At 37.9% G+C, this 24,667-nt stretch overlaps 1 long non-coding RNA gene across 1 annotated transcript; it reads left to right on the forward strand.

Moving 5' to 3' along the window:
- Positions 1-1,143: 1,143 nt before the first annotated feature.
- Positions 1,144-24,465, forward strand: LOC112969638. The gene is made up of 9 exons (XR_003254758.1): positions 1,144-1,227; positions 6,391-6,536; positions 7,816-7,856; positions 9,267-9,359; positions 9,803-9,978; positions 10,506-10,651; positions 12,278-12,334; positions 14,513-14,555; positions 24,425-24,465. It is a non-coding gene; the product is annotated as an uncharacterized LOC112969638 (long non-coding RNA).
- The last annotated feature ends 202 nt before the right edge of the window (positions 24,466-24,667 follow it).

The raw sequence follows: 24,667 nt of genomic DNA on the forward strand, positions 1-24,667 counted from the left end.
AGCTCTGGAAAAGCAATCAAGCTCACAGACAGCAAGCAAACTGATAGACATCCCCAATGCAATGCTGTGGTTAATAAGGTTACTGCAGCTTTATTTATGAATGATAGATGAAAAATAGTAATTTTACATCTCCTCCTGTCCTTGGTGAGCACACTGTCCATTTGTAATACCTAAGGATTTAAACGTTAAAAAATAGAAAATATATTGAAAGAACAAAAAGCATGATTCTAGGACAGGAGAAAGTGCCTTGCAGTAAGAGGTATAAAAATACTTATCTGCATTAAGTACCAAAAAAGAAATTTATAGCGAACCTTGATTTCTGGCTGTAGGTACCTTCACGATGGATGTTGATGGCTTATTTCAGTCTAGTTTAGGAATATATAGCAAGAACTAACTAAGCAAGCAAAAACCAGGTATATTTAAATCATAAATAGGGCCTAGGCTTGGCAGAAATGGTAAATAACAAACATTCAAAGGAAACGATGAATTTTCCCTCTCTTGCTCTTTTCAAATAAAATCTAGCTATTTTTCTTAAGACGCAATTTATTCCAAAACATGTTATTGGTGTCAATGAGGTGGTAATGAGATAAAAATTGAATAACCTGGGTTACACAGGAAGTTAGGTGGGGCAATCTGTAGATCTTTTCTTGTCTTAAATCATGTGATTCTGAGACATCTTCTGCTTGCGATATCAACATAAAAAGTTCCACTGCCATAATTTTACAGCAGAATAAGGTCATATTTTAAAACAGCTTTTCTGTAGTTGTTGCTGTCAGTGTAATATAGATTTAAGCTGAAATCCAGGTCCCACTGAAGCCAATAGAAAAGCTCTCATATGTTTCACAGCAGCCTAAGTTTTTCGCTCTATGCTTTTAGATGGCTGCTTTTTCCTTTGACAAGGTCGATTTATTTCCAGGACTTAATGTCTTTGTTGCCTGTTGTTGATTACTATGATCAGCTATGGGGAGCTATGCCAAAAAAAAGTGTGGGGGTTTGGGATTTTTTGGGGGGTGGGAAGGGGAGGTGGCATTGCTAGTACTTGGCAGATGCTTTTGCTCTGTGTTTGTGTGTACGTGCAGCATGAGCTYAGAACTTGCAGTATAGTTTTTCACTTCCTCTTTCATTTCTTCTTAACAGCATAGTCTTCACTGAGCTCTCTAAAGGTGTTGGTGACAAAGCCCTGAAATGACAGCTGAAACCAGACCTAAAAAGGTAGCTTACAGAAAGGTAAATAAACTTCAGTTTAGATGTTTTTAAATACAGGTTGTTTAGCAATTGCGTTGCAATGTACTGTCTGAAAATATAGTCTGATTTTTAGAGGTCCTCCTTAATTTCTTCCCTTCACATCTGAGAATGTATTAGCTTTTGTCATATGTTATATGTAACTATAACATATTATGTTATATGTAAAAAAGACAATAGCAAAAAAGTTAGTGTATATAATGATTTTAACAGAGGTAGGTAAAGTATGCAGGTGTACTTGTGTATCTGAAAACACTTCTAAAAAGTTATTTTACATCTTGTAGATGACAGCACTTACATGTCTGAGTGGTTAAAGTTCCTTTGTAAAATTTTGCATGATTAAGACCCTGCCAGATGCATGTGATTGAGAATTCAATTGCTAAGCTTGAAATCCAAATGTCAGGGAAGAGTCTTTTGCAGTGGAATAGTTTTCCAAATTTGGTTATATTGAAAGAATTGGAAAAAAACCTCAGTACGTGAGCTTTCAATTAAACTCCAATTGTGTCTCACAGCTTCTGTCTGACATTGACCTGTCTGTATCTTTGCTTTGGTCCCTGGTTGAAGATTTCAGAGTCATGATCAGAACTTTTGCATGTAGCAATTCATGTGTCACTATAATTTTTCCCATTTGCATACAGGCATCTTGTGTAGTCTTCAGTTAAAACAAATGATAGGTATATATTTTTTTTCAATGTCCATTTATTCTGGTGCACAGGATGGACTTGCTTTAGTCATGGGCTAGAGTCTTTCAGTGAAGAAGATGGGCTTCTACAGGAAATCTCATTTGTTGTGGAAGTTGAAAGGGATCTTGTGAATGACACAAAGAGAAAGAAAATTTCTGTGATTTTGGCCAGAGAGAAAGAAGTAAGTGCGTGCTTTATCTCAGCCACGTGATTCCTTTAAAGCAATGGGCAGGTGATTCAAAACAAACTTTTCAAAGTCTTTTCACTTCTGAGTGCTCAACTGGAAACAACTGAGGTTTGATGTGAAGAAATGTTGAACATACACAACATTTTGCATTCACAGCAGCAAGTGATATAATCAGGATTTTTGCTCTGAACTTATAAAAAGCTTTAAAAACCTTAGCTATTGGAAAACTCAGGTCCTAGGCTTTCAAAATGGGCAAACAAAATTAGCTGATGCTTCTGAACTTGTTGGCTTTTATCTCAATTATTCCATTCCCCTTGTGTAAAATAGTGATAAAAATATTCTCTTACTTCAAAAGGGTGTTGAGAGGATCAGTTCATTAATGTTTTCAAAGAATTCAGATACTGTAGTGAAAGTACCATACAAAATCCCATAAGGAAATTAATTCTGTGTTCATTGTAGGCTCTGGGTGATGGTAAGTCAATTAGACATAAGATTATATGCTGCATGAGAAGGATATCGAAAGACTTGCAGCAGTCTTCCACTCAATGAATGCTGTCCATGCAAGGCACTGTGTGTCAAGAACTGTGGGGGAAAACAATGCAGAAACTGTGGGTGGGGGGGGAAGAGTCTTTATTGTAGGGCATGGGCACTCAGGGACAGACTTACATTTCACTTAAGTTGCACAAAATTTGCCATTAATAAAAAAAACCCAAAAAACTTTACATGAAATCAGAAGACTTTCAAAATGAAAGATGCAAAAATATGTTGTTAAATTACAAGTGCTAAAAATAGTTTTGGGGGTGAAGGCTTGAAAACCTGATTAAAAGTAGTGAACAGCAAATGGGAGTTACGTAAACTGCTAGGTGCTAAGTCTATTCTATGGGTTTCAGGTTCTCCCCCAAATTATAGTGGTCAAGCAACTCCTTGGTACAAGGACTTGCACTTTATTCAAGAGAATATAGCAGGAACTTCAATAAGGAGATCAGAACGTAGTATGACAAATGCATTATAATTGCTATCACGAACCTGAGTTTCCTATTAAATCATCTCACACAAGGATTTAGTGATTTGAAAAACAAACAATATGCTCTTTTCACGGGTTTAAAAAATTATTTCCCAGAATTTATCAAACTCTTCTTAAGGACTGTAAACATTTACCCAGGAGCTCCAATTAAAAACATAGCTGTACTGAAATCAGAAAGTTGTTATAATGAAAGATGAAAGCAAAAGACTAAGGGAAATCTAGAGACAGATGAAGCAAAGCTACACAGTTTCCAAGATCTTATTCAGCATGTCCTCTAAAGATATTTTAAGTAGTGGGAAAACAGAAGATGATATTAAAATGAGTGGAAAATGGCAAGTGTTATTGACCCATGTGGCCAATACAGCCACTGGCTCAAGGAACAGGACAGCAGAAGCTGATATTATGGGAGTCTGGTGTAGGCAAAGTGCTGTGGGGACCATGGCACGTTCAATCAATGGTGACAACTATGTAGTAAGTTAAGAAATGTTAAGAAAGTATCTTTACTGGTGGAAAAGCAGATGATTAAATCTATGCCACAATAACTTGCATTTAAGGGGACTTTCTGGAATACAGTTAAGTAAACACAGAACACAACAGGACAAGACTGAGAATCAGTCTCATTTAAAAAGAAAAAGCATCTCATTTGTCAGTGAAATGAGGATATCAAAACAGTCTAAAGAAATTTCAACTTAATTTCTTGAGCTATTATGGTTAGGCTGTCTAGCCAATTAGATGATCAGAAATGACTTGAGAATTTAGGAAATATGCATGTACTGGGCATATTCTGAGAGGTTCAGGTGCTGCTGTGTGTTTGTGAACACTGTAACACATCAGAAGAAGTCAACGCCAGAAGAACAATAAGTAGAAAGAGATGATCTTGAGCGGGCAATGCTCTGTTGTGGCCAGAACAAATGGGTTTTTCATCTATAAGGGACAAAGGATGTGAAGAGTGGTATTTGCAGCTGTAAATTTCCAGTACTTGACATGAAGAAGAGAAAGGAGAAAATCTAGGAAGTTGTTGCAGTATTTTTTTTTTCATAGAATCAGTCAAGCTTTTCCTTATGCAGACAAAGTATCTGTTCTGTTAATTAGTACATTGAACAAGAATAATAGATGCATAATGCATCCTTGCACCACTGAGTATAGGATAGAGCTAGTTAAATTGGGAGTGAGAGTGGAGTTAATTTAAATTCCTTGTTGGGGACATAAATTTTGATTTTAAGTTGATTTTTATTAAGCTGTCTTACAAAAAGCTTAGCCAGAAAAAGGTGTTGACTTTGCAGGTACTAAGGGAAACCCAGAAAAGAAAAGAGAACGTTCTTTCTAATTGCTGTACACTTTTACAAGGAGAATTAAATCATGTAATACTCTGCCCCTACAGACTCTATCACACAAGAAGGAGTCTCTACTCTCATCATAATCACTACTTAGTGTTTTAGTGCTTGCTTTTTCCACACTATGATTTCTTAGTTACCCAAGGACTTAATGTTCTTAAGATAGCTTTTGTACAAGATAATTCACATAAAGCCATGTTGAAATAACAAATAGGCACTCAAAAATAACACCCAATAAATCCCATAAAAATTAATTAAATTGATAGTAAAAGGTAATAATCAGAGAATGGAATTTTTTTGTTTAAAACCATCTACAATAAAGTAGTGGCTCTCCATAGCTAGGCACTCTTGAAAATGTTTAGGCATAACTTTAAGAGTAGATTTGTAACAATGACAATCTGCTTCTGAAACTCACAGGAAAAAGTAAATAAACTGTTCCTTGATTAAATTATGCTCACAAGATAATGAAGCAGGAGATTAAAAAAAGACTTTCAGACTATCACTATACTTTTTCGATGTATAATGTTAAAAAGCATGGGCGGTAAAACAAAGAAATAATGCAAACAGTTGGATGAGGCTTCTGGGAGAAATTTAGGTGATAAACTGCACAACAGTTCCTACAGCCACACAATGTACACTGAAAGTAACAATGTTGCTACTGTTGACAGATACCACTCAAAGAAGGTGTTAATGCTTTCAGACATATGCTAAAGTATTAACCCATGCTGCTTTTTTATTCTTTAAAATTTCACAGGAAACAATCAGACTTAGCAGCAGAATCTGCTTCTTCTGTAATAAAACCGACTGTTTCTTTGAAAACAAATTAATTGTCACTGGGAGAAAGCATCTTAAATTCCTTTTTTTTGCTAGTAAGTCACACACACTGTCAAATCTTAGTTGCAACCTCTAGGAGGAAGTTTGTTCATGCAAGCGTTAAGGAATCCTTAACTGCTTTGCTATTTAGTTGGTTTTGTCTGTAAATAGAAGTTAACAAAGGTTAGTTAAGGCCATTGTGTGGGGGGTTTTTTTGGTTTTTTTTTGCTTGCTGCTGTCATGGTGTGTGTTGGACCATGAGCAATGCTGTATTCTGATCTCTCTCATGTCTAGACGGATATTCATAATGAAATAGATGTCTGGATAATGAAGTAGAATTTCACAGTCCTACAGGATTTGAGCCTACAATGGCTGGAAAAAGAGCAACTTGCATTGTACCCTTCAGGGCCACAGAATTTCGCAGGTAAAATGAGCACAAGCAGTCAAACTGGTTCTGCCTTGTAACCTCGCATCCTCCCTGCATGCTCAGCCCCGTTTGACCTGACGCGTGCTCTCAGGACTCAGCTTTGTGGAGGGCTGCACAAGCACGTTCACTGAGACAGCAGAGAGCAGCTTATACAACACTTAATCTGGTTCACAATTCTCAGAAGCATAGGGATTTTTCAGAATGAAATTTCAGTCTTGAAATAATGTGCACAGCTGTGATGTTCTAATGAATGATGGGGCATGATTTTACTGGAATGTTTTTATGCTTTCTGGCAACCCCCTTTTGAGGGTTTCTTGAAATAGTAAATGAATTTGGAAGATGCTGGTGCGAGTGCTACTAGTAGGAAGAAGAGTGGGGAGACCACGGTTATAGACAATTGCTTTTTGTTCTTAACCAAGCTGGACATCGTTGAACTTGTCATAGCTAGATTACAAAAAAATTACGGCAGAACAGAATTCCAGTGAGACAGTAGAATCACGGGCTTTCATTTTTATTATGATTTATTATGTTAAAAGCATATACTGTTTGTTGTATTTTAAGAGAAGCTAAGAGCTTTAGGAGTTGGAAAGTGCTATAAAGAATTGTCTGAAACTGTAGGTATTTCAGCAGTGTTTTTTTGTTTGTTTTTTTTTTGTTTTTTTTTGTTTTTTTTTTTTCAGGATGAACCATCAGGGTATCTGGGTTCTGTTTTTATCGGTTCCTCTTGAGCTGAGCCTGGACACATGTGGTGTGTAACCCTGCCTGTGTTGCCTGTGACCTTCAAGCCAATGGACCTCCAAGTAGCACACAAAGTTAAATAATGTTTGTAGGTCTCTCATGTTCAAAGTTTCACTGCTCAGTGTTGCCCAAGTAGCTACTCTGTATGAGCACACAAAACTTGCAAACGTATTCAGCAACCATGCATTATGCATTTTCACTTGTAACTGATGACCTTTCATAACTTACCTGTGTGTTGGGCATTCATCAGTTGTAATGTGATCTATAACTCATGTAAATGTATCTCTACAAAACCCATTAAATAATATATGGACCTATTCAAAGAAGTATGACAAAAGGAGGGGTACTGATTAATGGCCTTTTTTTTCTTTTTTTTTGGGGGGGGATAAAGGTAATATTCTAATTTTTCAATATTTTAAATATTCACTTCTAAAATTATTTTTCCAGTTGAAACAGTTTTTAATTTGCCACATACATTTTTGATATATCAAATTTCATATATTTTATAATATTCACAAATATAGAGCCTTAAAAATGTTAACTCACAGTTACAACAGAATAAAATGCAGATATTTCAGATGCTTTGAATTTAAATTTAGATTTTTTTCAGAAATTACTTTGTTTTTTTGATTGGCTTATAGTACATATGCATATAACAGAATATGTATTGTGTATTGTCCACAGTATTTAACTTAAGTGTGTGCATGAAGACAGAACATTATGAAATCTTCAGCTATGCTAATAGCACTTCAGTCAATAGAACTGTTTACACTGACTGAAATATGCACTATGATTAATAGGGCATACAGTGACATGAATTTTGTTATGAGATATACTACTAAAAATCATGCAAAATAATATTTACATTTTGGGCTACTTCTAGAGGCAAGAAAATATTTCATCTTGGATAGGTAGGTATGAAGAGCATGCACTGAGCTTTAGGAAAATGTAGAAGCAAAAGTTAGATATTTGTACTGGCAGTGGTTTAATCCTTCACTTTGAATTGTCCTGCTCTTCGGTATGCATATACAATAACTGCTATGAGATTTTAATGTCTGTTTTTTCTGGAATTGTACATATTTAAAGTATACTTTATATGTGTACATATGTATATTTAAAGTATACTTAATAAATTGAATTGCATGTATTTAGATTTTAGCAACATGTAATTAATTCAAAGATACAGCACTCCTGTAAAATTATATAATAACATTCTTGGCAAAATGTTAATTCATTAACATTTATTAAAAGCAAGAATGCATTTAGTTCATTTTGTGGATTTATCTGACCCAACATCAAACCCATTTGGAGACTAAAAGGACCTTTAAGGAGCTATAATTTAAACCTCTTTTTCTTTTTAAATTCAGAACCCATGTTTTGTAATGTGCAATGGAAGGACAAAGATAAGGTAAGCAGGAAGTATAACGTATGGAACAAGGATAAACATCAAATAATGCTTAGTGGTTACTATGCGTAGATGACAAATTGTTCTGGCAAACTGAAGTGCTGACATAGCTTCAGCTCAAACTGGACCGATGTTACCAGCTGCCCTAACAGCAAGCGTGTTTGTCTCTTTTAACGATATTTGTACGCCTACAGTGAGGTGCACAAACTGAAATTGCTGCCAGTTAACTGTATTTCATACTATTAATTTAATTGTGACTCAAAGGTTCATCCTACACAGAAACTTCTAAGGACATATTTGTCTCATTATTTTAACTGGAGGAAAAAAATATCCAAACCCCACTAGGGCAGTTATGTTATTTGGGGTGGAATATCTTCAGTGGGTGGAGTTAGACAACATGAAAAAGCTTTCAGAAGTACAACCTGTAAATGGTCCCCTGTTAGTTTCGTTTGCCTCCTCGAGTTTATTTTATGAATGTATTTCTCATCATCATTAAGTAAAACCATTGTAAAACAAAGAATAAAAACAGTATCTCTTTCAATATCCTCTTATTAAACGTAAAAAAATTATTTTTTCATTAGCACTGCAGTCTTTTGGCTACAATTAAAAATATTTTAAATAACAATTGACTTTTTGTTAACTCATACTGAAGTTAAATCCTAACAAGGACTGTTTAACCTTGGCTTCGGCTTCTTATCTGGTACTGGGAGGTATTTCAGAGGCTACCTCGGTTCTTCCTTCTTCAGTCCACACATGAACATAGCTTTTCAGGAATTTTAACACCATAGTGCACTGAACTTTTTCTCTTGGGAGAGAAAAAATGACTTATCTCTTGACTTCCTGGCTGCGAGTCTGGGAATCTTGCTGCTTTAGATGCACGGTATCAACCATTCATATGTGTAACTATACTGCTTATGTCTGGTCTAATAACATTTCTGGCCTTTGATAATCAGAATAAATACTTGATAATCAGAATAAATACTTAGTACTGTGTCAATAAAATAGATACGTTCTTATATCTGTGCCCTAATAAATATTCTCATGCCTAAATACTAATTTTTAATAGTGTATTGTGTCAGTTCTAGCTGTTTTTAACTTCTGGCGGTTTTCAAGGGTCAATTTAAGATTAAAGAGGGATTTTGCAGTAGCTGTTGTTTATGACTGGGAGATGGGCACTTTAAGTAATTGGTGCAGAATCTTGCATGATAATACCCTGTGTTCCTGTCTGAAGGATACGGGTTGGTATGCTTCTTCCAGAGTAATTAAATAACTTCGTGGAAATTGGTATATCAAAGAAAAACTGTAATGTGCAAACGACAGCAGTCATGCAAATGCTGCTATGATCTTAAAAGGTGTTTCTGTTTTGTATCCTATTTTGCAACAAGTTTTAAAGTTTCAAAATATTATTGAAAGATTCAATCTTCTTGATCAGTGAATGGCGCAGCAGCTGTGAACTTGCCTGATGGGAATTCTCCTGCTGCTTCCTTTGGACTACATGATTTTAGGGTAAACCACATCACTTTTTTTTGCCTTAGCTTCCTCATTGACCATTTATTTTTGCTGCCTTTCTAAACAGGAAGAGAACAAGAGCATCGGCTGCCCATTTCCCAGGCTAGTGTGTTTGACAGGGCCCAACGTAACTTAGCCCCAGTGTGTGTTATGCTCTATAAGCTCCCTAGTAAAATGAAATAAGAACTCTGGTTTTTCCTCATGTGGATTTCTTATAAGTAAAATTACATATTTATACTGTCATTTGTGGAGATGAAATGTAGCCTGGCTAAGCTATTGAAGGTCCATTAAAAAAAAAAAAAAAGAAAGAAAGAAAAAAAAAGTACCTTTAATGTATCAACCATTCATTTTGTCCTTTAGTTAAGAAAGAAAAGAGTGTGGATGTGTGGTGATGTTGATGTTTTATTTGTATTCAGAGATCTCTTTTCCATTTGCCATAGAACTTGGACAGCTGTGAGGTGCAGTTATTCCTCTGCTTACATTTGCTTGTGGTTAGCTACATCATGGCCCAGATAAGAAACATCTTTGAACCTGCATGCGTGTCTACCAGTCACGGTCTCCCAGCAGCAGGAGAAGCACCCTGGAGGGGGACCTGTTGACGAATGGGCAAAGATGTGTAAGATTTTCTACTGCCTGTTATAAGGACAAGATAGGAGTATGGGTTGTAACTGGGGAAAGCAGATACTTGGTAGACAGAAACTGAAGTGTGCAGCAGGGATTCCCGCTCTCAGAAAAGTGTTATGAATCCCAGTAGGAGGAGAAGGCTTTCTAGAGAATGTATTTATTGTGGCTTTTACCACCTTCATCTTTTTACTTGTATTCAACTTTAGGATATATTTCAGAATAGCAAATGTATAAATTTTGTTATCTGCAGGCAGAGGCAAATGTAGTGCAGATACACTTAAATTAACTTTAAATAAGCTATACTCTGCACCATAGCAGTTTAGTGCTCATTGCAATTCAGTTTACTCTGATTAGTAGCTGTAAACTTCTCTTTGTTTTTTCCCCCCCAAAATTTAAAAAATAAAAGAAATGTTGCTAATATTGTTCTCATTTTGGCCAGTCTTCTACATAAATAGCAGTTGTCTGTATTGTTTTTCAGAACCAAAATAAAAATTAGTGTATTTTTTTTTCAATTGACAGTAGGGAAAGAAAAATCAGAAACATTCGAGCTGAAGAAAGCTTGCTCTTTTCTCCTTACAATACCTCTTGAATGCTGAGAAAGGTGGACTTTGCTTGAGTTTTGGACATGGGATAAAAATTCAGCCTTTCTAACCCATATAAGACAGGTAAGACATGCCTACTTACCCTGAAATTTTTCATGCATCTTAAAAAGAAGTGTAAAATGCAGATTTTTGTCCCAAGTAGTATGTGCAGGAGCATGATGCAGGTGAACCTCTCATTTCTGGTTACCCCAATTAGTAATTAAATAACTTTCTGAAGTGCTAATCCAGTGTAATACATGTTTACTGTTAAGTTAGATTCAATGGATAAACAGACTCCTCATTTCTTCTTTCTAACATAGACCTCTCGGCAATCTCAGTTCCCTCAGTCAGAGGCCACGTTTGCAAAATGCTGTAACATTCATTTTATCTGTTGTCTAAAGGAAGGACATTTGCCACATTTGACATTCTTTCTGGGCCACTCTGCTGACCAGCAGAAATAAAGAATTAAGAAAGAGGCATTTTAAAGGAACTTTCTTAGATTTCAGTTGCATTCCTTTTTTTTTTTTTTTTTTTTTTTCAGAGACAGGCTAATAAATATAATTTTAAATCAACCCAAAAGATGATAATCACAGTTTACTGTACAACTGTCATGTACCAAATGAAATAATGTACAAACAATTAAGATAATCTATCAAATACAGAAAAACAAAGGCATAATGATTAATAAAATAAATCCTTTGTGGTTTTCAATTACTGCATGTATGCCTACTGAAACTTACTGAGTGTAAACCATTCTGTTCCAGTTAGCATTGCTATCAATAAGAGGCATCTTCTGATAAGCCATTTACTTTCTTGCTTTCTTTGTGTAAGAAGATGTTATTCTGCAATAAACAGGCACAACTGAAGATTATTTATCTGTTTTTGTAGTTGAAATTCTTAGGTGGGCAATGTGCTATTACAGAAATAACTGCTATCTCTTTTTTTCTAATTTGACTTTTCATAAGGCTGGATCTTGGCCTGAATATATGCATCTCCCATTACTTCAGGAGTCCAGCTGCTCATTGCTTCTTTGGGTCATGTCTGCTACATTTTGTTATTCAAACTTCATTATTAGTTCAGATTTTTAATGTTACATGGAAGACATGTCAGGTCACTATATACACCTGAAAATCTGGCCATAATTTTTTGAGTAGGCATTAATAATTTCAGTGGCTTTTCAGTATAATTATGTTTTAAGATAAAAACCTGATCTTTCCACTCCTTGATACTCGATATTGTCAGATGACATAATATTATGACTAAATGACGGTAGTGACACAGCATATGTGAAAAGGCCTTCTGGTCTTTATCCAACATCCTTCAGTGACTAAGTTGCCACCAAACTTGCCCCTTCCTCCCATGACGGTATACTTAATGCTAACTGTTTCGTTATCCAGAGATTAAGAAAGAGAGAACTGGGATTCTGAACTAGTTTATCTGATCTTTTCTGACTCAAAATGATGAAGGGGGAGAAGGACAAATGATTTCTGCCTGGGACCTAATACCTAGTATTCTAGGGTCAGCTTTAGGACATAAGAGAGAGATTAAGTGTTGCTAGGTTTTCTTCTGCATAGAAAGTCTTCTGCTCACTTTTTTTTGGGGGGGGGGGGGGGGGGGGGGGAGAGGGAAGGAAAAAGTATTCCCTCAATAGATTTCAAGAATTTCTTTTCTTCTTTCCTTGAAAATATTTTTTTTATCTCTTTCTCTCAGTTTCAACTTGCTGTGGACCTTGAAGCTTTCTTCCAAAGAATGAGCAAAAACACTAAGGTAGGTGAAGTGCTATTTCTCTTTCAATGATGGGGAAACTGATGCACAGTAAAGAGCTGAAATATCAGATGCCTTGGCTAAATTGTAGAAGTGGATGTACTGGCAACAAAAATACAATCAAAATATTCCAAGTTGAAACTACAAAACCATATTTCTAATCCTGCTTCGTGTTTCTTCTAGTTTTCTAATGTTCTAGCAAGGATAATGGGGTCCCTTGAAGATGAAGGCTGGTTGTAAGGACTTGCTAGAACTAACAAAGCGTAGATATATTTATGGGAGAAAATTTTCTCTGAGAAATTCTCCAAAGCCTTCACCTTATTCTTCAAATATATCTATATAGAAAAAACATTATGCTGAAAGCTATAGTTGATCTCTAGCTGCTCCTCAGACCTTAACAGTTTGCTTTTTGTTAATCCATATTGAAAAATAATTGATCAGATTCAGGTTAGTGGATTTAGTTTCACTCTCATCAAATGACAGGTATTGGTTGCTAGTTACAACACCTTAGCATCTGATACTCTCAAGGTGGCTAAATAGGTACTATCTCATTTCTTTTAGGGTTAGCCTTCCACAGCAAATCTATTTTCTATTTCAATGCAGACAAGATGAAGGTGTGCTAACCTTCTAGCAACATTTAATAACATACTAGAGCCAGGGTTGAATCTTTAAAAGGTGATGTGCAAAATAGTGCTTGAATAAAATTAGTATGAAAGTTATACGCCTTGAAGCTCTCAGATAAACTGGGTGCTCACCCTTCCCCAATGTAGACACGCTGGCCTGCGAAGACCGATTTTGTGGTGACAACTGACCGGCTCTCTGCTGGTGTCGCACCAGCGATCTGGTGATGCGTCCTGCCTCTTGGCTGGCCTCAGGAAGAGGTCTCTCTTCCCACTTTGCTAGCCTAGGAAGTGCAACTGAGGGCTTCTGTCCAAGTTGTCCTTTCTTGTGAAAGGAAACAATGAAGGCAGACTGTGACGGCCGTGAGTAGGCACGCCGTGCATGCACATATCTGGGAAGTTGTGGGCCTCGAAGCAGCTCTGAACAGGCAACGGGGTCCAGCCCCTGCTCAGAGGCAGTGGTCTTGCAGAATGCCTCGCGTGGATGAGAGACGCCTCAGGGTGTTACGGCTATGGACACTAAATACCTCCTTCACAGGGCCGTGCTTTAAAAATGTATTTGTCTTGTTTTCATGATGATTTACCTGACCTCAGAGGCAAGGATTTTGCCTTCAGCATTGATCCGTAGTAGCGGAGCATCACTGTGTAGGAGTCTGTGGTGCCAAAGCAATTCTTTAAAAATGCAGAGGATAAAAATATTTCTCCACATTAGACTCTCTTGTTTATATGAGACATTCAATTCATAAAATATTTTCAGGTGACCTATAACCTGTCCATTTGCTTCACACTCTGAAAATCCACTTCCCTCCCCCTCCTCCCCCTTTTTTGAGCTCAGATGTGTTTGTAATTGGAGTAGTCACCGGTACACAAGTGTTTCTAGGCTATCTGTCTTGACCTTGGCAGTGGGTGGAACCTGCATGTTGGGTTGGGCTTTGCTTACCAGCTTTCAGATGTCAGCCTCATGCAGCACAGGGAAAGTGAGACAAGATCTCCATTATTGGGAAGAGTCTCTGATTATCTATACAATGGCAGGCATGCCTACTCCTTGGTGTACTGTTTCAAAAGAGCAAACACTTTTTTGCCTGGTCTCAAGCGCAGTTCAATTCATTGATATGAGTGGTCTAAATGTTCCCTGTGATCTTTCTTCTTTGCACTGTGTTCTGAGATAATAAATCTGTCTGACAGGAGGAATGTGTTTATACTGCACCTGCTGTTATCCTTGCTGGACTGATACCATGACAGCATACCACTATATTATTGCAGCTATATGTACTTTTTCCTGTGCTACCAAGAGAAGTCCTCCCCACAGTGTAATAGGCTTCAGTTCTACTGTTGTTGCACTGTTTGCTGTGGTTTACTTAATTGTAGAACATCAAAGAAACAATGAAACACTTTCCGTTTTCTGCTAGCACCTTTCTGGCAATGTCCTGTAGTAATTACGTCATGAGTTAGTCTGAAGGGGATGCTAAAATGAGGTGGGTCTCAGATCAGATGCTACTAATTTCTTTATTCAGTTCAGGCCTTGAATTCCTCAAACAAATTTTATGTTGCCTCTCTGCAGGTTGAACTTTTGTGAATAGTGAAAATGAGATGGACCTGATCTGGTAAGCTAATAATTTATTAAGTTAATTAATTTATCATGAAAGAAGAAATAAGAGACAAAGATTTTCTGCTGCTTAGTTATTAGGTGGTCTTCTAGGGCAAATTGTAACAGAAGACTCTGGCTGGCCGTGCATATGAAAATATGTTTCAAAGTAGGTTTGTGCTGTCAAAAGCACCCTAACAGGCTGTTTGGATGGTTTGGGCCATGGTTTGACATGCTCTCAGTGCCCTGAGGCACTGAATAAATTGTTTGCAAAGAATTTCAGTGAGTGATCCCTGAACCCATGATATGGGTGAAAGAAATGAGGGAATGCAACTGCACTAATAGCTATTAGGTATAGGTATAGATGACTTCTGCAGGTCTCTTGTGTAGAGGGAAAGGTCTCTGTGTAAGCACAGCTAAGACTACTGGGAGGAAAGAATATATGACAAAGGAGAAAAGAAAAAGTTATGGTTGAATCCCTCGACAGTGCCAACGCATTCTCTCTGGGAATTCAGATAACGGAGAAGACTTGGTTTGATAAAATATCTTCCTCTTGTCAATATAGAGGTGCAGTTCTACAGGCGAGATGGGAACTGGAATATAATTACATATAGATGTAGGAGCTGAGTATCTGTATATGTGCACATATGTCTGCACTTAGGGAAGGAGGAGAATGTAAATAAAAGACATAAGGAACTAAAATGATTGCTACAAATCTGATCTTTATTTCCATTTCTGGTCAGCTATTTAATGCAGTGTTTTTACACAGTTTTCATTTAAAAATCCACTTCCAATTAATGACAATTACAGACAGAAGGGTTATGGATTTCAGACAAGATACGGAGGATCAGTTGTGATATGCACAGTTATGTCTCTGTTGTTCTATAATTTCTGAGTTTGCTCTGTTAGTGGGAAACTTCTGTAACTTTTTTCCAGGCATGGGATTCATTTTTGTTTCTCCACTATAGGGGAGTGTGGCTACACGTTGGCTCCCTTTGTCTGAAACATGATTGACTTTTGTTTATCAGGAGCTGTGGTCTTACGCTGGCTTTCTGCCTAACACATGTCTGATGGAGCTTGAAGCTGCTGGATGGGATTGTGTTTTGTCTGCCACACAATAGGCAGGTGCTGGAGCGTTCTTAACTAATTTGCAGGGCTTCCCCCTTCAGTCACTGAGCATGCCTGTGATGTCTGCATCCTCTCTTTACGGTCAGCTCAGCCTGCCAGGATTTCCACAAGCCTCCAAATTTCAAGTTTCTGTAGCCTTGTACAGTGGATGCAGAGAGACAAAGCTCCAAGCACTTCTGATTGACACCCATAAAGAGATTCCCAAAATATGCTCTGACATGGGCACTGTAAGAGGAACTGCTTTAATACAGAAGAATATGTGCAGTGACAATTTGGCTATATGAAATGAGAAAAGACTATATTGGTTTGTTCCCTTATGCCCCATCATTCAGTGTGCTGTTTTGCCGAAGCATGTGGAGGAATTAATGGTTCATCCATGAAGGCCAATCAAAGGTGAATGTGCACTACACTTTTAACAGGTGCTTCATTCAGCTGCTCAGAGCCTTGAGCAATTACTTGGCTCAGTATCCTACAGCTCTCTCCTTTCAAGCCTTTTTTTTTACCCTACCTGGATTTAAGTAAAGCATCATCTCAATATCATCATCATAGCATGACTTGAGTTCCAATTTGGCAAGACTCAAGAAGGCAGCTCAACATAAAGTCCCATCCTAGGAGAAATTACATTCTGATGTAAATGTGTTTCAAAGGGAAATGGTTCTTCACCTAAGAGCCTGCAGAATCTTGACTCAAACTGTAGTTGCTGAGTTCAAATATATCAGAAATATGGTGAATATTTAAAAACCTGAATGTAAGCTGAGAAGCTAAAGATGAGCTTGAATGTCCAGAATCTTAAAGGTTTTTGTAGCTTTAGCCTCTCCTTTTTGTAGCATTGTGGCATGATTTTATTTTTATTTTTTTCCACATGAACTCTTGAAATAATACAGTGAACTTTATGAGCATCAGAGTATGAAAAAGGGGTACAGGGTAAAGCATTGTAAGACTGTTTCGTCCCCTAACAGGACAGGTAAATTTAAAACCAAAGGATTTTGCTGTGATTAAAAGATTTAAAGCTTTGGTGCCCATTAGCTTTGTTCTAGTCAGGAAAGCATGCATTTCTCTATCAACATGGAATACTCCCGCCCCCCCCCCAGCCAGAATGTTTATGGAAAATTCTAAGAGAAACAGATATCAGACACAACAGGCATACTTTAAGCATCCAAATGATAAGCACTAAATATACATTTAGAAAAACATTTAACATTAAATCTTCATCATGGATTTGTAGCAACCATTATGATTTTTTTAATAGTATGCTTATTAATTTTGGCAAATTAATATATGGTGGACAGACACTACAGTTATGCAGAATTTGGCTACATTTCAGATGCATGCATGTCTTAGAGGGAAGATAGCCCAATATATTCTTATCTGGCATACTAAATGGGTGGGTATTTCTAGACATAAAACAAAAGACATAAAACTAATAATTTCCAACTGGTATCTGCTCATAACAAGCACCAAACATCTTGTGCTCTTGCACAACCCTCTCTACAAGGATTTTAAAAGATTTACCAGCATTAGCGCATAAAGCTACTTATACTCACTCTACACTAGACTGCTAGTATCAGAGTTGCATTCTGTGCTAGTCTCCTCCAGTAAACTACAGAGCATTACCTATTATCACATTACTGCATCAGTTTGTATTCTGAAAGTCTCCAGTTACTTAACAGTAGACTCCTTTAAATTATTTATTATTATTACATATATTTTCTATGGCCATAGTGCCTGGGAGCTTTAAACACGGAATGGGACCCCAAACCAGTATAAATATACGACAGAAAGAAAGCCCCTGATAAAGATACAAAGAAACAAGACACTATTGGCCAGTATAGTAGGCAGTGGTTAAGCACATCTGCTCTTTTTGTAGGCATCATGAAAAAGAATATAGCTAGTGGTAGATGGGAGCAGATGTATCTTAAGTGAATGAAAGCTGATAGGGAAATAGAGGGTCCTTAGAACTGAAAGTGAGTAGTTTAGGTTTAATGCAATAGCTGGAGGTAAGAGGAGTAGCCGTCACAACCAATGTGAAGGTAAAGTGACATGGGCAGTCAGGTCAGGAAAATTATCTTGGCAGGGCATTCAGGGTAGAGCTCAGTGGGGCAAGGTTGCATTTGTCAGGATGTGAGAGTAAGATGTTGCAGTATTCAAGATGGTAAGAGTCTGGGTGAGAGCTCTGGCTTGTTTGAATAAATAGTAAAACCTTCATTTCAGGGATCTTATAGAAAAAGAAATGAATGATATTAGGACATGATTTGGATATGAGAAGTTAGAAGGCTGTCTGTCTTTTTCAGGGGGAATCATCAACCTTATTTTTTTTTCCTGTCTTGGATTCTTTGTTTTCCAGCCCCAGGTTGGAAAAGCATGTCTCCACAGTGTTAATAAGCATCAGTTGGCTTAATAAGAATCAGCTTTATGGCAAATCTCAGAATGCTTTTGTTGAAAGCATGAGATGTCAGAAGCAAGAAATTTCATAAGAATAGCAGTTATTAAAAAAAGTTCTAGCACTCAGGGTTTCAGTGAGAGTTGAAAAATGCTACTAAAATCCACAGGAAATCAAATAGAAGTAACTAAGCATTTATTACTTTATAAAAGTTTTCTTAATTTTTAAGTGACTTCTGTCACTTTTAGGGTGGCCTAATTAGTGATTTTCGAATACTCGAGACTGACATTGTTCACACTGCACATACTTGTTTACATAGCTCTGATAGGCTGCTGCATTTCTGTTGGTAATATACCTCATCACAATACCGATGTAGTTTGGAGTTTTGCACAACTCACCATCCCAGTATGAGTGCTTTGTAGCCAATCATTTTACCATTAGTGTGTATCTCTCATTGTAGCTACAAATTCCCCTAAGTATGTTTTGCATCTTCATAGCAATGCCAAACTGATTACAAATAGTAGTAGAAACATCTGCTTCTGTCCCTATACTTCTGAAGTGCAGGCTAATTCAAAATAGGTAGCTATTTTCCTACTTGATGCCTGAAGAACTGGCTTCACTAGAAGACAGAATACCTTAATCTCTAATGAAAACTCAAACTATAAGTGACTTAATGATCTCACGTTGAACTGACAACAGAGAGGTAACAATGCCTAGGTTTTCCCAGAACTAGCCTCCTACAAAACTCATGTACGTGGTATGGGCACTTGCACCTGATTAAGACTGTCTGGCTCAGTCTCCAAAAAGCTTAAAAATGATGGCAGTTAGTACCCATACAGATCCCTGCAGGAGCTACTGCCTTATCTTCCGAGTGAAGCATTGCCTTCACTTTGAGAAAATGTGTTTTATAACTCCAGGTAGAATTGTGCTTACCATGAAGGGTGTTGTAATTTTACCAGGTCAACCCAAAACCTCACTACACAGGAAACTTTGCTTCTGCCTGATGATTCACAGGGAAACGAACTACAGACTGCCTTGTTGTCTTCGCTAGGGTATTGACTCAACTAATTGCAGTTAAGAGTTCACCTTTACTGTGGGTATGGCCGTGGCTGGAGCTCTGTGAACCAACCTCTTGACCTCTGGAGGCTGCTTGCTGTGATTGCTTCATGCCTTTGAATGTTGCAAGTTTGCTTTATTAAACATTAACTGCTTTTATACACTTCACAGATCCTGCTCTAAACTCCTCCCAAGCAAATTTAATACAATCCGACTCCAGTATCATTTCCCTGTCTGTATTTGATACTGTGTGTTTTTCTGATGCTGGCTTCAGCGTTTGCTCCCTAACCTCTCACGATGTGTTATCGAGTGTGAGCCAAAATTGCAGGCTATTGGTATAACTTTTAAATGGAGTTGTGCATTGTTGAATATTGGCAGCTTTGCCATTATGCTCATGGTGTTTGGCACTTCAGCATGGCAGTAACCATGCAGATCCTCCTGCTTCGTTTGCTGTGTTAACTGTGCTGGCTGTCAAGAGCGGTGTAAACGCGACTTCCACTCTACAACAAATCTCTTTTGAGTTCAGAAAGACCCTGTAGAGACCATTTTGCTTGGATATGTTAGCGAAGGTAGGGACAGGGTTTGGTACAGCAATTCTCTCACTTTCTAAGAGGAGTAAATAGGAATGATGTAGGTTTCCTGCTCTTTTTTCATTGGGCTTGCTTCGGTTTTCATTGTCCAAGCTTGTATTTAATTATTTGTGCTTCTATAATTCAACATTAAATAGGAAAATTGGACTATGTGTAGGCTAAAGACTGCGGCAGAGATATGAGTTTAGTTGTCCAAATAGAATTTCTCATGTGTGAAGAGTGCTGATTTATCTCTTGAACTAATGTAAATTAATTTAACATTTAACCTTAATGCCAACAGAAAATGCCTGTGTGCTGAGCTTTGTTCAGCACATAAGCAGTAAAGCTATTGTATTTGTTTAGCACTACTTAAAGGTAGATAACTCATTAAAATGAGAGGTTAATCAGTTTGTCTATTCATAGAGCAAAAATAAATGTGATCCCCTCACCCTGCTTTAGGTGGCCTACAGCGAGAGCTATTTAAGAGGTGACATGCTGATGCATAATGCTCTAAACTCTGATGCTTGAGGACTGAAGGTGAAATTCTGTGCCCTGCTAATGTTGGGAGTGGGGGGGAATCCTGCTTGGGCAAAAAATGATGTGTCTGGCACCGAGGAGTGACTGGAGCAGTAATTCTCACTACACTTCTAGAAGATGCTTCAGCACACTCTTTCTGAGTAGTCTGACTAGTCTATCAGTGCTTGTCAATAAATGAGAGACTGATATTTCTCTGTACTACCAAGCCACCTATATAGGATTTTGAGGGAGAACAGAGTCCAGCAGCTTGTGCTGATCTGTTTGAAAAGGGTTTCCTATGAAGACTCTGCCACTTGAAGCTACAGGCAGGAAGGGGTTTATGTTCCAACTTGGCTGGTTAGATCCAGAAGCTCTTGAAAAAACATAGCCCTACTGGGTGCTCACATGAGTAAGAAGTTGGGCTAGTGGTAGATGAGCAAGAGAGGAAGAACTGCAGGAACAGCAGTTCCTTTTTGATTATGGAATGATTAGACAGTCTCTGCATGGTGATCTGTTGCAGTGTAGCAATATTATGTTGAAGTCCACAACTACTAGATTTCTTTTTTTAACAATCCCTCCATATGTAAACCTTCTTCCAGCAAGGCTTTATCAGGGTAACAGGCTCTCTTGATAATATTCCATACCTGGCTGGGGAGGGAAGTCATCTCTTCCGCAAAAGCTACTGCATCCAAAACAATGACTGCATTAGGAATAACAAACAGAGAAAGAAGAGGCAGAATATATCTAGTATAATTTCTTTAGGTTCAGAAAGAAGTTGTCTATACTATTGACATAGGACACTACTGTATGCAGACAGGCATTACTAACAGCCTGGCCAAAAAGAGTAGATGTCTACAGGAAACTATATCTCTAGAAAACAGCAAACTAGTGTTTGTGAAGCAGGAGCTCCTACAGAAGGGAAGGGAGATCACCTTTATTTCTCCTTCTATTAGTTAGAAAAGCTGGGAGGTGTGAAGGGGCAGTGTTTTACCATCTTGTCTATACAGGCATACCTCGGAGATATTGCAGGTTCGGTTCCAGACCACTTCAATAAAGCGGATATCGCAATAAAGCGAGTCACACAAATGTTTTGGTTTCCCAGTGCATATAAAAGCTATGTTTACACTATATTGTAGTCTATTAAGTGTGCAATAGCATTAAGTCTAAAAAAAAAAAAAAAAGTACATACTTTAATTAAAAAATACTTTATTGCTAAACCATCACCTGAGCCTTCAACGAATTGTAATCTTTTTGCTGATGGAGAAGGATCTTGCCTCGATGTTGATGGCTGCTGACTGATCAGGGTGGTGGTTGCTGAAGGCTGGGGTGGCTGTGGTAATTTCTTAAAATAAGACAGCAATGAAATTTGCCGCATCAATTGACTCTTCATTTCACGAAGGATTTCTCTGTAGCAWGTGATGCTGTTTAATAKCATTTTACCCACAATAGAACTTCTTTCAAAACTGGAGTCAATCCTCTCAAACCTTGCCGCTGCTTTATCAACTAAGTTTATGTAATATTCTAAATCCTTTGTTGTCATTTCAATAATGTTCACAGCATCTTCACCAGGAGTAGATTCCACCTCAAGAAACCACTTTCTTTGCTCATCTGTAAGAAGCAACTCCTCATTCATTAAAGTTTTGTCATGAGATTGCAGCAATTCAGTCATATCTTCAGGCTCCCCTTCTAATTCTAGTTCTCTTGCTATTTCCACCACGTCTGCGGTTTCTTCCTCCACTGAAGTCTTGAACCCCTCCAAGTCATCCATGAGGGTTKGAATCARCTTCTTCCAAACTCCTGTTAATGTTGATATTTTGACCTCCTCCCATGAATCACGAATGTTCTTAATGGTATCTAGAAWGATGAATCGTTTCCAGAAGGTTTTCAATTTACTTTGCTCAGATCCATCAGAGGAATCACTATCTATGGCAGCTATAGCCTTACAAAATGTGTTTCTTAGATAATAAGACTTGCAAGTCGAAATGACTCCTTGATCCATGGGCTGTAGAATGGATGTTGTGTTAGCAGGCATGAAAACAACATTAATCTTGTTGTACATCTCCATCAGAGCTCTTGGGTGACCAGGTGCATTGTCAATGAGCAGTAATATTTTGAAAGGAATCTTTTTTCTGAGCAGTAGGTCTCAACAGTGGGCTTAAAATATTCAGTAAACCATGTTGTAAACAGATGTGCTGTCAGCCACGCTTTGTTGTTCCATTTATAGAGCACAGGCAGAGTAGACTGAGCATACTTCTTAAGGGCCCCCGGATTTTCAGAATGGTAAATGAGCATTGGCTTCAACTTAAAGTCACCAGCTGCATCAGCCCCAAACAAGAGTCAGCCTGTCCTTTGAGGCTTTGAAGCCAGGCATTGGCTTCTCTCTAGCTATGAAAGTCCTAGGTGGCATCTTCTTCCAATGGAAGGCTCTTTCATCTACATTGAAAATCTGTTGTTTAGTGTAGCCACCTTCATCAATTCTCTTAGCTAGATCTTCTGGATAACTTGCTGCAGCTTCTACATCAGCACTTGCTGCTTCACCTTGCACTTTTATGTTATGGAGATGGCTTCTTTCCTGAAACCTCATGAACCAACCTCTGCTAGCTTCAAGCTTTTCTCCTGCAGCTTCCTCACCTGTCTCAGCCTTCGCAGAAGTGAAGAGAGTTCAGGCCTTGCACTGGATGAGGCTTTGGCTTAAGGGATGTTGTGGCAGGTTTGATCTTCTATCCAGACCACTGAAACTTTCTCCATATCAGCAATAAGGCTGCTTTGCTTTCTTATCATTCGTGTGTTCACTGGAGCACCACTTTGAATTTCCTTCAAGAACTTTTCCTTTGCATTCACAACTTGGCTAACTGCTTGGCGCAAGAGGCCGAGCTTTTGGCCTGTCTCAGCTTTCGACATGCCTTCTGCACTAAGCTTCATCATTTCTAGCTTTTGATTTCAAGTGAGAGATGTGCAACTCTTCCTTTCACTTGAACACTTAGAGGTCATTGCAGGGTTATTAATTGGCCCAATTTCAATATTACTGTGTCTCGGGGAATAGGGAGGCCTGAGGAGAGGGAGAGAGATGGGGGAACAGCTGGTCGGTGGAGCAGTCAGAACACGCACAACATTGATCAATTAAATTCGCCGTCTTATACAGGTGCGGTTCGTGGAGCCCCAAAACAATTACAATAGTAACATCAGAGATCACTGATCACAGATCACCATAACAGTTATAATAATAATGAAAAAGTTTGAAATATTGTGAGAATTACCAAAATGCGACACAGAGAAACAAAGTGAGCACGTGCTGTTGGAAAAATGGCGCCAATAGACTTGCTCAATGCAGGGTTGCCACAAACCTTCAATTTGTTTAAAAAAAAAAACAAAAAAACCCACCACACAATATCTGCAAAGTGCAATAAAATGAAGCACAATAAAATGAGGTATGCCTGTAATATTCCTTGTGGCTGCCTCCTTCATCCTGAAACACATCATTTGAGTGTGAGCATGGACTCTGCCCTAATTTTTACTCTGTAAAGAGGGTTCAGCTTTTTAAATTAATAACTTATTTGGAAGATGAAGTTACAGATACATTATATTATGTTAACCAAATACGGTGTATGTACAGAAATATGTTCAACCTTTGGGTTAGTTTTGCATTAAGACATATATCTTCTTTTGATGTAAACCATCCATTCTCTTTTGACAAGGAAGATCCTGCTTTCTATTAAATTGAGGGCTACTACTAAGAGTTTTTAAAAGATGCTTTGTTATTATGAAAAATTTTGGTTTTTCTCTGTGATTTGGCCATGCAGTGGGAGGGAGTAAAAGGCAAACAATGTGGAAAGTGGACACAAGGGTCTGAAAGGCAAGGGAAGCCAGTCATCTAATCTGTTATCTTTATAGTTCAGATTGTTGCTTTTGCATTTCCTGAATCTTCATCCAAGGAGTCTTTTCATGTTTTTTTTGGCTGTAAATCATTTGTAGGTGTTTCCCCTCTTTTATGATGCTCAGTCTCTTGGCTTCCTGTGAGACCTCATCAGTTTCTAGCAACATGCTAGGGCACCGCTAGAATCCATCAAAATGGAGAGAAGATGGGGCTAACAAAGCAACAGTCTAGGATTCATACTAGCATGAATTGTCAGAGATGAATAACTAATGGTGTTTTATTTCACGCCTGAAAAACTGTGTAAAATCTCTGGTAATTTCTTTAGAATGACTCTTTAACCAACATTTTACCCTTCATCTTTAAAGGTGGATCTTGTGTTTCTCCCTCATTTTCATCAGACTCAGTGAGGAACAACTGCGTTTTGTATGCATCCTCCTGCCAGAAGGCGGCTGTTTCCCAGAGTGTCACTGCTGGTGTTTTCTTCCATTTAAAATATCCCACCCAAGTAAGAGTAGTGCTTCTGTTTTCCTTCAGAGATGAGTCTACAGCCTAGGACATCTCACTGTCAGGTAATTTCTCCCTGTGAAACTAGCCAAGATAGTAAGGTT

The sequence above is a fragment of the Apteryx rowi genome, unplaced genomic scaffold (genome assembly GCF_003343035.1).
Source record: "Apteryx rowi isolate R43461 unplaced genomic scaffold, aptRow1 scaffold_360, whole genome shotgun sequence".
Classification (NCBI taxonomy): Eukaryota; Metazoa; Chordata; class Aves; order Apterygiformes; family Apterygidae; genus Apteryx; species Apteryx rowi.